Source organism: Pelodiscus sinensis, chromosome 14 (genome assembly GCF_049634645.1).
Source record: "Pelodiscus sinensis isolate JC-2024 chromosome 14, ASM4963464v1, whole genome shotgun sequence".
NCBI lineage: Eukaryota > Metazoa > Chordata > Testudines > Trionychidae > Pelodiscus > Pelodiscus sinensis.
This window is the reverse complement of record NC_134724.1, coordinates 4,366,706-4,381,467: the sequence shown is the minus strand read 5'-3', so window position 1 is coordinate 4,381,467 and position 14,762 is coordinate 4,366,706.

Genomic DNA, 14,762 nt, shown 5'->3' with positions numbered 1-14,762 from the left:
CCACAATGCCTGCCCTGATGGCTGTGATCAGTGTTTTGTGATCTCTGTTGCTCTCCTGGCATGCACCCCTCCCCTTTCAAAACTCCAGGAAACTGATTGAGCTGCTCCGTTTGGGAAACAAACAAAAAGAGCAAAATCATTGGAATGCTCCTGTTCTGCCCTGCTAGGAACACAGCGGCAGGCTGGGAGACGGCCATGGTGCTTTGACATTCCTCAGCATGGAACTCTCCCAGAGCTACTCATGATACTGCTCCGAGCAGCTGAGCAAATGATGGGAGAACTCGAAGAGAGTCCCAAGAAGCGCGGACATCAGCTCTGACTTCACAGAACACTACACTGTGGGATGCACACCCACATTGCTTTGCTCTGCCTATCGACAGGGTTGCTGGCAACGTGGCCATGAAATGTTGACAACCAGTTAGCATTTTGCAGGAAAACCTTCCCATTGTAGACACATAGCCTTAGAGACTAACAAAAATATTATGATATTAGGTCATGAGCTTTTATGGGTAAAACCTACTTCATCAGATGAGTTGGAGTGGAAATTTCAGAATCCAGGGTATATATAACAGGAAAAACAATTACCTGTCAATTGTAGGACCAGTGTTAATAAAGCTAATTAAGTCAGGCTAGCTGTGTCCCATGCATAGCATTTGATGTGGAAATGCGAATTTCAGAAGCAGGGGAAATTGCTGTTGTAGTGTATTAAGCAGTTAATATTTTTATTCAAACCTAAGTTGATAGTGTTGAACTTGTAAATTAATTCCAGTGCAGCTGTCTCCTTCTGTAATGTATCCTACTGTGATAAAATTACTTTGTAGAAGAATGGCTACTTTTAAATCCATTATTGAATATCCAGGGAGGTTAAAACATTCTCCTACACGTTTATGTGTATTACCCTTCCTGATGTCTGATTTGTATCCATTTATCCTTTGTCACAGAGACTGTCTAGTTACATGGCCAATATACATGGCAGAGGGGCATTGCTGGCTTTTGATGGCATAGATCACATTAGTGGATATGCAGTTATATGAGCCTCTGATGTTGTGGCTTGTGTGGATAGGTCCTGTGATAGTGTCGCTTGTATGGATATGTGGACAGAGTTAGCAACAGGGCTTGTTGCAGGGGTAGGTTCCTAGGTGAGTGTATCTGTGGTGTTGTGTGTGGCAAGTATTTGCTTCAGGTTGGGGGGCTGTCTGTAGGCGAGGACTGGCCTGTCTCCCAAGGCCTGTGAGAGTGATCATTGAGGATCGTTTCTGAGGATAGGCTGTAGATTGTCAGTGATGCGCCGGAGGGGTTTAAGCTGGGGGGTGTAGGTGATGATCTGTGGTGTTTTGTTATTTTCCTAGTTGGGCCTGTCTTGAAGTAGGTGACTTCCAGGAACTTGTCTGGCTCTGTCAGTCTGTTTCCTTGCTTCCCCAGGTGGGTATTTAAGTTTTAAGAATGCCTGATGAAGATCCTGGAGGTGATTGTCTTTGTCTCTGGGATTTGTTATTCCTCATTAACTTTGCCATTCAGGGCCATCCTCACCCATAGGCAGAGTATGTAGCAGTGCAGAGAACCCGAAAATTTGGGACATCACTGGGTCTTAATGTCCACCCATCTGCCTCTTCCTATCCCTGATCAGTGGCTCTGCTTCCTCCAGAGAGGATCTCATTCACTTAAAAGAGAAAAGGCCCGACAGCTGTTAGCAGAACATCAAACCTGTGAAAGAGCCACTCAAGGGTAATGAAGCCATTTAAAAGTGATGTGCCAACCCCAGGTATATGCTGTCCATTTCTGGATTTACTGTGTTCATTTGTAGAACCTTAGTTTGAAATTGGCTTTAAAAATATTCCATTAGTGTGTCGCTGAAGATGATAAAATCACATCCCTAAAAAATCATCGTCGTCCCCACCCTGGCCTGCCGTCGGACATAGGGGTAACCAGTTTAATGGTACTGCATAGGGCCCCATAAATCTGCTGCCATTTTCACTAACTTTAATTCTAGCTGCTCTTTGCTGTTGGGTGTAGCGACGGGGCCTCGTCATACCCGAGCAGGTAGGGTTCCTCATAAGCCTATGGTGCAACAACTACTAACCCCTCCTTTGTGCTCAGTGACCCTCGTCAGGCAGTCATGTGATGCAGACTTGCCTGGCACTAAATGGCTAGGGCTGTATTTCATTCATCCCCTCAGGAGCCTTTTCTCTGCTATTCCGGTGGTTCTGAGGTAAGTACAAGGATTACCCTGCAAAAACTCCTGCAAGTGAAGCATGACATGGAATAGCAATTTTTAAAGCTAAAAATACATCTGGGCACTTAACTTTTAATGGCCACTTGTTTTCTGTCCAAACCCAGTCCCTACAATATCAGAGAATGGGGAAGTGTAATTTGCAGGCTAGAACGGGCTCCAGGCAGGTTGGCATGGCATTTAATGAATTTATCAACACTTGAAAAGTCAACAGTCAAAATGCCAGTAACAGATCTAACATTGTAATGGGACAGGGAATGCTGCCCACTAAAAACACAAGCTAAACTCCAGTTATTACCAAAGCAAATCCAACTCTTGCCTGGAAAACTAATTAAATAACATCATCATCTTAGTCGTAAGGAAATAATTCAAGTCAAGAGAGCAATACCTGAGGGCGCATTTGGGTGCTCAGCTGTATTAGCCGCCCTGATACTTATTTTATTGCATCTGTTGGGACAGCATGTGTAAGGCATTGCTGAACATTCAGCCTCTTGGTTTTTTCCTGCTGAAGTTTGTGACTCTCAATGTCCTTTACTGTGAAGGGCAAGGAACAACAAGGGGGTTCGTCCTGCACTTACCGTCAGAGGAGCAAATTTTGGCTTTCTTTAGGGTCATACTAGCTAAAGCTGGGAAAGACATCCAGTATTGGATCCTGGGCTGTACCCCTCACAAGAAAAGAGCGAGTCCCCTAGTAGGATGCATGAAATAGATATTAAAGACAAGAATTGATGCTTGCAATTGCGCACATGGTCTGACTGGGCCTTTTTGGGAATACAATGCAGCAGGGGGATTAGACGTTGCAAAATGTTTCAAAAGGACTGAAGTCTTTCAGCCTCCCATAAAACTCTTTCTAGAGGCACTGAAATGTGGTTGGAGTAACATGGGGTATGTCTACACTACCACCCTAGTTTGAACTAGGGTGGTAATGTAGGCAACCGGAGTTGCAAATGAAGCCCGGGATTTGAATTTCCTGGGCTTCATTTGCATGTTGCCGGGCGCCGCCATTTTTAAATGTCCACTAGTTCGGACTCCATGCCCGCAGCTACACGCGGCACGAACTAGGTAGTTTGGATTAGGTTTCCTAATCCGAACTAGCTAGTCCGTGCCACGTATAGCCGCGCGGCACGGGGTCCGAACTAGCCGGCATTTAAAAATGGCGCCGGCCGGCTTTATGCAAATGAAGCCCAGGAAATTCAAATCCCGGGCTTCATTTGCAACTCCGTATGACTACATTACCCCCCCTAGTGCGAACTAGGGGGGTAGTGTAGACATATCCAGAGAGAATGAATTTGCTCAGCTGAGAACCAGCTGGCTTTTAGCTCAAGCTGTAAAGCATGGGTGGGGAACCTTTTCAGGGTTGTGAGCCACTTACCCACAGAAGAATCAGTCGTGGGCCACACACAAATAAGAAGCAAAAAACAAAACCCCCTCACTGATGTGCCACCAGGGCTTCCTCTTCAAAGCAAATGAAAAAAGGTTGAGTTCTTTAGTCGGCCTGCTCCACCCTTTAGCTCCTCAGATGGAGGCAGAGGAGAGAAAGGGTGTATGTGTGGACCGACTGATGCTCCTTTCAAGAGTTCTCTGGCTCTGGCCACATGGGGTACGTCTAAACTACATGCCTCCATCGACGGAGGCATGTAGATTTGTGTATTCGAAAAAGGGAAATGAAGCAGCGATTTAAATAATCACGGCTTCATTTAAATTTACATGGCTGCCGTGCTGAGCCGACAAACAGCTGACCAGCTGTTTGTCGGTTCAGTGTGCTAGTCTGGACGCTCCCCTGCCGACATCAAAGCCCTTTGTCAGCATCCCTGGTAAACCTCATCTCACGAGGAATAACAGGGCTGCCGACAAAGGGCTTTGATGTTGGCAGGGAAGCATCCCAGGGGATCCTGCGCATCAGTTCCCTGAGGGAGTCAAAGTCTGCTTTTCTGAAGTCCAGGGTGTGTATTTTGCTACTCTCCCTTCTTTCTTTCTTTTGTCAGGATCCTGAAATCTACCATCTCATGATCACTGCTTCCCAGGTTGCCACCCACCTCTATTTCCCCTACTAGTTCCTTCCAGTTTGTGAGCAGCAGGTCAGGCTGCACATGGCCCCTGATCGGTTCCTTCAGCACTTGTACCAGGAAGTTGTCTCCAACATTCTCCAAAACTTCCTGGATTGTCTATGTACTTTAGTAACTTTCTCTCTGTGTTGCAAGATGTTGCTGATTTCTCCAAATTCCCAGAGGCTTGTCTCACCCACAAAGTACTAGAGCAGATGCAGTGTCTATTTGGGGGCAACACGCATCACTATGCAAACAATATTCCCTCTTCGGTTTGCACAGCTAGTGCTTGAGATGTTCCTCATTACTGTTATTTATTTCGCTATCTCTATTCTTCATTGACCTGCCTGGTGCTTTCCTGGTGCATTCAATCATTACTAAACTGGATAAGAGTTGATAAAAATGGCAAAGGCCCGGATGGGGAGGGGGAAGGGATGGGTAAGGACAAAAGAAAGGTGCCAAAGTGGTTTGACAGGTTTTCCATACAATGTAGGCGGAGGGGTGGCTGATGGCTTGGAGTGGAGAGGCTCTCGGAGGTAGCAGCTGCTGGGGAGGAGCAGGACTCAGGACTAGGAGACGGGCGGCCAACAGGCTCCAGGGCCAGGCACACATGTTGCCAATGCTGCCTGCGCAGCCGCGGCATCTCCTGCGGCCCTTTAAATCGGCGGGGCAGGGCTAGGCGTTGCCGGGGGCAGGGAGGAGCAGGAGAGGAGATAGGGGCAGCCAGCAGGCTCTGGGGCTCATTGGTGCTACCAGCTGGCTGCATGCAGCCACAGCGTTTCCCAGCATTTCCTGGGCCGCGGCTTTAAATCGGCAGGGCGGGGCTAGGCATTGCCAGGGGTGGCACCAGCTACTTACCTGAAATGCCGCCCCTGGCAAAGTGCCGTCCCAAGCACCTGCCTGATTTGCTGGTGCCAACAGCCGGCCCTGTGTGCTACCATCTATATGTTTCGTTAGTCTTTTAGGTGCTCCTAGACTATTCGTTGGTTTTTAAAGTTTGTCCAGTTACAGACTAACTTGGCTACCCCTCTGACACACGTTTAAAAAGTTGACAGAGAGCTTACCTGCGGGCCCTGCTTCTTTTTTTTTAATAATAAATCATCATAAATATTCAAGAAGAAATGTCAGAACACATCATTATAAAGGGTGATTGTGCATTTCCACAGAGATGCCCTGCTGCACATTGGCCTTTTGTGTGACTGCTCCAGCTGCTGGAGCAGCGTTTTCTCTGCAGGAGATACAGCATGGCACTGACATCGCCTTTTTTTCTCGCTCATCTTTCACTAAGGAAGACTAAGGTCTGTCACCTGTCAACACCGTCTTTATTATTCTGGAGCAGCGTTGCACAAAACCCATCCTTTATTGCTTCTTTGTACAGGAGTATTGCTGCTCGTCCTCTGTGGCCAGAGGATGTGGGAACTTCCATTGGCTTCTGCTAACCACCTCTTCCCCTGTTTTATTTAAATGCATCTATCCTTTTGAGACTAGACCCAGGGAATTTCTACCTAAGCTGCTCTCTCTAAATACAAAGCTATATACAGTCTTTCTAATCTATATATGCCCTGCAAATAATCACACCAGCCCAGATCTAATGTGGAGTTCTGTGATGTAAAGGCAGGAACTCTACCATATACATAAGTCTCTTGCACCCTAGAAAAATAGCACCTGAGCTTACAAATGGTGTGGATGTAATTAAAATGCAATTTAGCCCCAGACAGTGTTTCCTGGGGTAACTATTCGCTCATTCAAAGATGTATGGCACAAACACTGTATTACATTCTAACCTCATTTTAGCAGGTCAACAAAGTCTTGTCATCTCATAGAGGAGTTTGTGAGGCAGCTTCTCTGGTATGTTGGTACAAGAAAGCTGACTTCCTTCTGTTTTCAGCAGGAAAAGGTAGCAGCTGACTACTAAATTGCTTGTAAAGTTGGCTAACCCATTTTTGGAATTACAGTGCAGTTCATTTAGCAAGACGGCTAATAGTTCATCTGCTCTTTGGGGATGGCCTCAAATAGTTTTAGGGGCACTGAATTTGAATCCAGTATTTAGGTTTCTTTGTGGAATGAGCAAATCTTGATGAATTTAGATGCTAAATGGAAAGTAAGAGCTACACGGGGTCTCTTCGTTTCTGACAGGTGGGTTGTTCATTCTGGGCTTTGAGCCAAGAACTGTTTTCATCAAATGTTAATAAAAATGGCAAATATCCTACTAATTATTACATTTATACCTATCTGAGGAGTAATTTAGCCCCATCCCTGTGTGAATTTTGACATTGTTCTTAAAATTATAAAGATTGAGCAGATAAAAAGAGAACTGAGAATAACAACAAGCAAGGATAGTCATCCTCTTCTCTTTTCATTATCCAAGAATTAAACACTTAAATATTAAACTCTCTTTCTTCCTCCTTCAGGGACCTATGTGATGAGAAAAATAAATCCATAAATAAAGGAAATCAGGAAGGCATTAGAACATAAAAAATATAATACAATTACTCACCTGCACAGTTAAGAAATTGTTGGGACCACATTTTTTCATACCTTTCTGTCTGCATCCTATGTGTATGCAGTTCCCATGAATGCATAAACAGCCATTTTGATTATGAACTGCCAGTGCGATCCCAGGCAGAGCCACTCATAAGGTGAGGAAAATCAGAAGTATTATAAATCTTCCCATACAGCAGTAGCATTTTCATACATCTCTGTCATCCATTGATTATGAAACATTTGTAGCAAGGTGATGGTCCTCATAACATGACACACTTGGGTGCTCTGTTTTCACACCTAATGGATCTCAGGGGATTGTCCATAATAATCTGTATTTGACCACTGAAACGTGCTAAAGGGTGTAAATCTCTGTTTAAATACCTTGATACCAAATTGAGCACACTGGATTCTGGGTGTTCTATTAAAAGCCAACATTATAAAACTGTGTTCTGAATGCTTGTGTTGCATGATATGTCCACAGATCGCTATTGAGAAAGCTATTGAATTATTTGGGTTTTATGCAGTTGGTTTGGTGACAGAAAATTGCTCTGTATAAAATAACAAAAACTAAAACATATGTCAGCCTGAACACAAGACTGCTTTGTCCCTGGCTCCTTCCACATGAATATATTTCTGAAGAATTTCTCTGTTGTACTGTCTGCCCGGTTAGTGAAGCAGAAACTTCGCAACTGAAACTATTATTCCTCAAGAATGTGTCTTGCCCTGGGCCACAGCGTTATCGGTATACGTGCCTGATACTTACTTTTCAGTGCCAGTAAATAAATCTCCACATTGCTTGACCCTTCACGCTGCTGCCTCCCCCAAGTTTAAGATAAAAATGCTGCTCTGGATAGAATCAACCAATTAGGCTCAAGTCTTCCTTTGCAAGGTCTGAATCTGAATCCAGTGGTCTGCAAGTCTCTGAATGCAATTAAAGCTCAGATTTCAAAGATGCATGCCTAGGAGCTTTTGGATTTGATTTAGAGATAAGCCACTCCAGTTATGTTGATCAAGGAAGCGTCTTTATGGGCATTTTCTTCAAATAAAACCAGTCCAAAATTTATAGGTTCCCTCTAAAGGCATGTAAGCTAATCCTGATAGCCTAAAGCTCTTCTTTTACTCTTTCATAAAGGGGTTTGTCCTCTTCTCAATGTCACAAGTCCCTAACTAGACCTCAGATCATTTGAAAAATGTTGACGGTCCCTTATTTGAAAGGGGCCTTGTCTGATACCCCAAACCCCAGTGATCATCTTGGGTTTTTTGTGGGTTTTGGAGGCTTGAATTTATAAGATCCTTTCTTCTTCCAGCAAAGCAGTGAAAATATATCCAAAAGAAAGAGGTGCTTGCTAACCTTTCAGACTTTCCCAGCCAGACGTCACTTAGGGTATGTCTACACTACAAAGTTAATTCGAACTAACGGCCGTGAGTTCGAATTAACTTTGATAGGTGCTACACTAGCGCTCCGCTAGTTCAAACTTAATTCGAACTAGCGGAGCGCTTAGTTCGAACTAGGTAAACCTCATTCTACAAGGACTAAGCCTAGTTCAAACTTACTAGTTCGAATTAAGGGGTGTGTAGCCCCTTAATTCGAACTAGTGGGAGGTAGCCCTCCCCAGATTTCCCTGGTGGCCACTCTGGCCAACACCAGGGAAACTCGTATACCCCTCTCCTGGCCCCGGACCCCTTAAAGGGGCACGGGCTGGCTACAGTGCCCGTGCCAGGTGCAAGCCTGCCAGCACCCAGCTAGCAGATCCTGCACCTGGCACGGCTCGAGCCAGCCACCCAATGCCCCCCAGCCCTCCCCCTCTTCCCGGGACCAGGCTGGCGGCTCCCAGGAGCTTGCCCGGGACCGCAAGAGGCGGGCACCTTCCTGGGCTAGTGCGGACATCGTGGACCTCGTCCACGACCTCCGCACTAGGCACAGGAAAGTGGCCGTCTAGGGCAGGAGAGCTGCCAGCCTGGCCACCCAGGAGCAGGTTTGCATGAAAATCAAGGTGGTCCACTGAGACCCCCAACCCTGAGCCCTGAGCATACAATGGCCGTCCTGGGTCAGACCAAAGGTCCATCTAGCCCAGTAGCCTGTCTGCCGACAGCGGCCGACCCTAGGGACCCTTTAGGGGATGGACCGAAGACAGTGACCAAGCCATTTGTCTCATGCCATCCCTCTCCAGCCTTCCACAAACTTTGGGCAGGGACACCACTCCTACCCCCTGGCTAATAGCACTCCATGGACCCAACCTCCATGACTTTATCTCACTTTTCTTTAAACTCTGTTCTAGTTCTAGCCTTGACAGCCTCCTGCAGCAAGGAGTTCCACAGGTTGACTCTTTGCTTTGTGAAGAACAACTTTCTGTTACTAGTTTGAAGCCTGCTACCCATTCCTTTCCTTTGGTGTCCTCTAGTCCTTCTATTATGGGAACTAATGAAGAACTTTTCTGTATGCACCCTCTCCACCCCACTCATGCTTTTATAGACCTCTATCCTATCCCCCCTCAGTCTCCTCTTTTCTAAACTGAAAAGTCCCAGTCTCTTTAGCCTCTCTTCATATGGGACCTGTTCCAAACCTCTGATCATTTTTGTTGCCCTCCCCTCTCCCACCCTCTCTCTTCCCCTCTCCCACCTCCTTTTCCCAGTCTCCCCCAGTTTTGTTCAATAAAGAGAGATTCTATTTTTGACCACACATTTTCTTTATTTTGTACATCAGGAAGGGGGGCTAGGGATGGGTAAGTGGAAGGAGGTGAGGGAGGAATGGGGTACGAGATCCTGATGGGGAGGACTGGGCTGGCTCTGAGGGCTTCTGGGGGTGGAAGCTCTCCTGCAGCCCCCCAGTTACTCCCTCTCCCCAGATGGCAGCCTGCGGCAAGTGCAGCCGGTCTGATGGCCGAGTGCTGTGATGTGCTGAGTGTGGGCACTCAGGGCACTCCAAACCAGCACTGCTTTGCAAGCGGGGCACCCCTGAGAACTGTCTGTCCGGGGTGGGGGTCGGGTCCCTTTAAGCACAGCCCTCGGCTAGCCTGAGGCAGCAGCTCCACGCTCTAAGTCCTCATCTGATGCCCTGCCGGCACTGCTCCTGGCCATCCTTAACCCCGGTTCAGGGTCCACTTAATGTGGACATGCTAGTTCGAATTAGCAAAACGCTAATTCGAACTAGTTTTTTAGTCTGGATCCGTTAGTTCGAATTAGCTTAGTTCGAATTAACTAATTAGAACTAAGTTAGTTTGAATTAGTGCTGTAGTGTAGACATACCCTAACTGTGAGGCAATTTGATGGGTGCCTCACAAGCAGGCATAAAACCAAACCTAGACTTGTAACTTTTAGAGTTGGTTAAAAATTTTCTAACAATGATTTTCTGTCGGAAAAGGTTGATCACAAAATTGAAACGTGGTGCAGGAAAATATCCATTGTGCTGCAATATTTGACAGGAAATACTCTGACATTTTGATTCTTATATGACTAATGTTTTGTTTTGACTGTTACAGTCTATTATATGGTGTAGTATGTAATATAGCGAGGCTGAAGGGAAATATATTTGAAATATTTTGTTTCGTGAAACATTCTGTGAGTTTGACTTTATCCCAATTTGGGGCAAAAATTCTGCTTTTTGACCAGCTTGAGTAACTTTCAAGGTAGACTTTCCAATGGAAATTGAATTCTTTTCTTTCCGTGGGAATTGCTTTTCAGTTCTTAGTGGTGCAGACCTTGTTTTTGTACTTGCCAGCACCTGACACGGTCATGATGAGGCTGTAAAAGATATGCCCCTTTACAACATTAATTGGTTGGGTGGAAATAATTCATTTTATCAACAGAGGTAGGCATCCCACAAAAGCACATGTTAATCATCCCATTGTGATGGCGTAGCCACTTTGCTTGCTCTCTTTCTCCACTTTCCCGCTTCTTTCTAAGCTCAGTTTATTTTATGCTGCAGCTGTATTTGTAGCCTAAGTCCTTGAGTGGCTGCAGGGATAAGACCTTTACCTAGGAAGCACAAGCTGGTGGGGTCAAGTACTTGCTCCTAGAAGCAGCAGAACTGCCAAGGCTGCCTGCTTCAGAACTAGAGCCAGCTGTCACATGGGGAAGGCAGAATAAGGGACACTCTGAAAGTAGAGAGGTGGGGTGGATTTTGGAGTGGCTGAGGGGAGAGGGCATTCACCTGGGGAGTACCGGGTGGTGAACCCAAGACCCCCCCCCCAGGAACATCAGGACATCTCCTGTTACTTTACACATTTCCCACTGCAATCCATCTAGTAATCACAAATTGAATACGCTGTCTCTGTACTTTGTACACAGAATACAATAATTATTTCTAACACTGCTAATTATTTCCAACCCTCCACACTGCCCAAATCATGAGCACAGGGTTGGAACCTAAGGCCTGCTCAAGCCAAGGACAAAACTCTCTCTGGTTTCAGTGGGAGCAGGATTGGGTCCTGGTGTAGTCCCGTTCCTTGGCCTAGTGTTGGCTGCGGCTACCCCAGCTCCGTGTTCTAGTCATAGTTCAACTATTAAAAGTGCTGTTGCAATAGGAGCATGAGGGAGAAGGGCGTGGAAGCACCATTGGAAAGAGCAAAGGAAGTTAAAATTGCCAGAAAAAACAAACCATTTTTTTTAAAGTAACTTTAATGAACTGACATAAACTTAAAAGCTGGGAAAAGCTGGGAAAAGCTGGGAAAAGCTGGGAAAAGCTGGGTTTTGTCTGGGTCCCCTCCCCCAACTGCTCCACGTTGCGGCTACAGAAGGTCCAGAGCAATCTCTACAGAGGGGCTTTTCGGCGTAGCAGATGATAAATGGAGTGATCTTATCAAGCGCGCTGTGTGCACTGAACCGGGGGGGGAAGCCTCGAGTTCCAGCAGGAGTGTGTTTCCTTGGTTTTGTGGGCTTACGCCAGATCTCACATGTTAATTTAAAATAGCTCCTTGTGGTTTCATCGTTCTCCATTTGTGGTATGGTTATCTGAGGAACTGAAATCTGTTCGTTCAGGCGGACGTGGAGTCGGAAAAGGGAGGCTGCCCCAAAGATACTGGGCTTCACATGGGGCCACCTTTCAGAGGATGTATGAAACTGACAGTCTGATCAGTCGTGGCCATAAAACTCCAGTGGTTTTTTCCCCTTCTCGGGCAGAGGTACTTATCCTGTGATCTCCTGGCAGATTCCAGCTCAGATCATTACATTTTGCTTGCCTATATTTCTTCTGGTTGTTTCAGGTGAATGTTATTCTTCGTTTCCGCCTCCTAAAATAAACCCGCGTGTCTTGTAATCGGCACAGAGAGGGCTGCCGTAATAGACAAAGTGATCTCTGTATCTTTTGGGAGATGCTAATGTAACAAGCTGGAGTGTGTCTGCCTTCTGGAGCAGATCAGAATCAGGTCCTGGGCTTCAAACTGAATCTGGTGCATTGCAAGACGTCGCCACTCTGGAGTGCCACTCTAACTCCCGTTGAAGTGCAAGGGACAAGAGGCAACACAGCTGCTCGCAGGAGCAGACCTTGTCTCCAGCATGACAGAGGAGTTGAGGATGCTATATCTGAACCTCGATTAGGTTCAGGCTTTGAGTTCAAGGTTGAACAGTAAACAAGGTCTAGTTCAATGCAAAAGAATTCAGCTGTGCACAAATCTTGTTGGTAGGTGCCTGAAAATAGAATTAAAAGCAGACCACAGGAATGAAATCTCTCAAGCAAAGACCATCTAAGGCAGTGGTCCCCAACACGGTGCCCGCGGGCGCTATGGCACCCACCGGGGCACTTATGTGCGCCCGCCAGGTGCCGGCTCTAGGCACCAGCAAACCAAGCACATGCTTGGTGTGCCACATTGCCAGGGGCAGCATTCCGGCCGCCCCTGAGAGACACTGGCTGGAGAACTCCTGAATTCCTAACCCTTACTGCCTGACGCAGGCCTCCCTGTGCCCGCCCAAAGTAACGGGCGGGGCAGCGGAGCAAGTGATGGGCCAGCAGTGAGCCACCCTTGGCAGGCTGGGTGCGTGGGGCGGGTTGCACTTGCAGCCCTGCCGTGATTGGCTGAGGTGCCATGACATCCTGGTTCCGGGGCTGCCTTCCTCCGGCACCAGGGAGAAAAGTGCGCCCTCTAGTGAGCACGAGAGGGCGTCGCCGCGGGGCGGCCCCGGCAGGAGCGCTGGCCACTCGCCGCTCCAGTCGCCGTCCCGGTGCAGCTTCTGGTGCCCAGCACCCAGCAGCAGCGGAGCGGGAAATGCCCAAAGGAGCCTCCCATCCATGAAACAGACTCCGGCACCTTGGGATAGTTTGCGCTCCTCTGACTGGCACCAGCCAGCTCAGCCCGAGGTGCAGGGGGGCGCAGCAGCCTAATCTGGTTGGTCTGGCGGTGAGGAACTGCTGGAGGGGGCCTCGCCTGCCCTGGCTCAGAGATTTGGGGGGAGAGGTGTCCCTGGCCTTGCCCTTTATGTTTCCTGGCTGTGTCCACATACATCCCCAGGGGGACCTGTGCCACTTTCACCCCTTCCTCAGGGTGCTCTGAAGTTTCTGCACGTGCTGGGAAGAGGGGATACGAGGGTTTGGTGGGGAGCGGGAAAGGAGACGGAGTCCAGTCAGTGGGGGGAAGTGGGAGGGCGGTGGGGACTGGGTCCGGTGGGGAGGGAAGGGGAGAGGAGTGATCGGGTTTGGCTGGGAGGGAAGAGAGGGCGCAGGGTGGATCACGTGGAGCATAGAAGAGGGGGCAGGCTGCGCCAGTCACTGAGGGTTAGAGTTTGCCAGGGAGGGGAGAGGAGGTGGAAACTGAGTTTGGTGAGTCGGGGTCGGGGGGGTCGGGATGTGTGTGGAGGGAAGACAAGACGTAGGCTGGATTTGGCTGGAGGGCATGGTAGGAGTCAAAGAGCTGCAAGGTGAAAGGGGTGCTGTCCTCCTCAGTGCCTGTCCTGCAGTAGTGTGCAAGGTGGGGGAGGAGGGCAGTGTGTGGACAAACATTTTTTTGCTTGGGACAGTAAAAAACCTAGAGCCGGCCCTGCACGCAACGCACGTGTGGCCCCACCCCCAGACGTGCGGCATACACATGGCCCCGCCCTCGGATGCATGGCCCCGCCCCCAGGTGCCCGGCGCACGCACAGCTCCACCCCCAGGCACCCGGCAAAAGGTTGGGGACCACTGATCTAAGGGCTTGGGTAGATGGTGAGCTTCCCTGGAATAGCTATTGCAGAATAGCTTCCCATAGGCCCGGTCTGCACTAAAGGGGAAAGTCGACTTAAGATACGCAGCTCCAGCTACATTAATTACATAGCTGGAGTCAAAGTATCTTAAATCGGATTTTGGCGCCATCCACACAGTGGGAGGTTGATGGGAGCACGTGCTCCTGTTGACTTCCCTTACTCCTCGTGAGGCACAGGACTACCGGCACCGCCAGGAGCACCCTCTCAGTTCAAGTTAGCAGGTCTTCACTTGACCCGCTAATTCGAACCCCGGGAGATCGACTGTGGCAGCATCGATCTTCTCCGTAGTGCAGATAAGCCCATAGACACCCTCTTATTCTAGAATAAGTATGCCCATGCAGGGAGTTATTCAGAGAGTACTTTAAATTCACGTCCTGCCTTAATTCAGAATAGTCTCCCTGGGCAGACAAGCCCTAAGTACTTCTTCTTGACTGATGCTGCTGCAGTCTATTGTGAGCAATCGAAGGACTGAAGTGGCAGAATCCCAGTGGTCTTTTTACAAATGATGTACTGCGCAGTTTTCAGAAAGGCCGTTTTGGTCTTCCATCCCTGAGATACCTTCCCTTCATCATTTAGACTGTCTGAATAAGTGAAAGCCCATGACGGATCATAGACTCAGAATGGCTGTTTCTAAATTGATTTGTCTATCTCGAGCGAAATCTTAATGTAACATTATTGCTAAACCAGTGGAATGTTCCTCTTAATGAACAGGCTTCCGTGTGAGTCGATGAGAGTGAGCTGTACAGTAGCACTGATAGTCAGACTTTATCTGTGAGCTAAAAATATGCAGACCAGAATTGATATTGCTGATAGCAAGATCAGTGGGGATTCTG